Below are 1,285 nucleotides of genomic sequence, written 5' to 3'. Positions count from 1 at the left end.
ATCATGACAATTTGTAGAATGTTTAGGATTCTTTACCTCTTCCAACCCCAAATGTACCTACCCTAAGCAATAATAAAGATATCATTAATCTTAAAAATATATATACTATTCTATCTAATAAAAAAAAAATTGTCCTCAAGTTAGCAGAGCGTAGTTTCGATCTACGGACCTCTGGGTTATGGGCCCAGCACGCTTCCACTGCGCCACTCTGCTTAGTCATTTACGCTTAGTAGAGGATTTTATTAAATCTGTCATATTATTTTTCTCAGAATAAAAAAACAGATTGTCAGAAGTGGGATTTGAACCCACGCCCACAGATGTGGACTGCGACCTGAACGCAGCGCCTTAGACCACTCGGCCATCCTGACTGTAAATAAACATATTGAATAATATAAAATATTTCCAATTTTTCATTTTTTAGTATTGCATGATAATAATAATAATTTGGGCCTAATTGATCTGTAATAAGGTAGCGTGGCCGAGCGGTCTAAGGCGCTGGTTTAAGGCACCAGTCTCCTCGGAGGCGTGGGTTCGAATCCCACCGCTGCCAATAGTGATATTTTAGTATAAAATCCATTCTTTCTTACATTTTGCTTCGATAAAAGTTATTTTTTAAATTATTTTTATCGGGCTTCTTTCATTCCTTTTCAAAGTCGGCCCATAAGAAAGACATTAATTGATTTTAAATGAAATTTGAATAAAATTTATAAGTACAAATATAAAACTTTAAAATTAATTCAAAAATTATCATTGAAAAATTAAAGAATAAAAACATATATAATGCTTGTTAAAGGGCTGTTCTACTATTTGAACTATCTACGCCTGTTAGAAGCTCTAGTATTTGAACGATTTAAACGTACTCATAGAGTGCTATAACATCGGAACTTTATACACAAACTAAGGGATAACTCCATTCACAAAGATACATACTTATATAGTATTATTCTATTACTTACTTGCTTCAATTAAAATAATATTTTTAATTTATTCTAAAAGAAGAGGAATTCATTTCATAAACATTACAAAAAGTGCATACGGCCCAGTAACCACAATGTAGTCATTAAACTCCATACCTCGAGACATTTTTGAAGTTGTTCTTCCAAATCAATGATTATTATTCATTTTTATATAACATAATTATATCTATATATATTCTTCTATATTTTGAAAAAAATATACTTTGACAAAAATTTTAAAAATTAAAGAATAAGGCTTTGTTACATAGGCTCGTGTACATAAGTAAACATAATATTTCAAACTAACATATGTAAATATTTTTAGAAAA

The 1,285-nt window shown here is 30.4% G+C and overlaps 3 non-coding genes across 3 annotated transcripts; 1 reads left to right on the top strand and 2 right to left on the bottom strand.

Moving 5' to 3' along the window:
- Nucleotides 1-141: 141 nt before the first annotated feature.
- On the bottom strand, nucleotides 142-213 carry TRNAM-CAU (transfer RNA methionine (anticodon CAU)). Its single transcript has one exon. It is a non-coding gene; the product is annotated as a tRNA-Met (tRNA).
- A 71-nt stretch (nucleotides 214-284) lies between these two features.
- Nucleotides 285-368, bottom strand: TRNAL-CAG (transfer RNA leucine (anticodon CAG)). Its single transcript has one exon. It is a non-coding gene; the product is annotated as a tRNA-Leu (tRNA).
- A 100-nt stretch (nucleotides 369-468) lies between these two features.
- Nucleotides 469-550, top strand: TRNAL-AAG (transfer RNA leucine (anticodon AAG)). The gene has a single exon. It is a non-coding gene; the product is annotated as a tRNA-Leu (tRNA).
- Nucleotides 551-1,285: the final 735 nt, after the last annotated feature.

The sequence above is a fragment of the Lepeophtheirus salmonis genome, unplaced genomic scaffold, assembly GCF_016086655.4.
Source record: "Lepeophtheirus salmonis unplaced genomic scaffold, UVic_Lsal_1.4 unplaced_contig_10854_pilon, whole genome shotgun sequence".
Lineage (NCBI taxonomy): Eukaryota > Metazoa > Arthropoda > Copepoda > Siphonostomatoida > Caligidae > Lepeophtheirus > Lepeophtheirus salmonis.
Note: the sequence above shows the minus strand (reverse complement) of the source record. Positions and strands in the feature narration are given on the sequence as shown.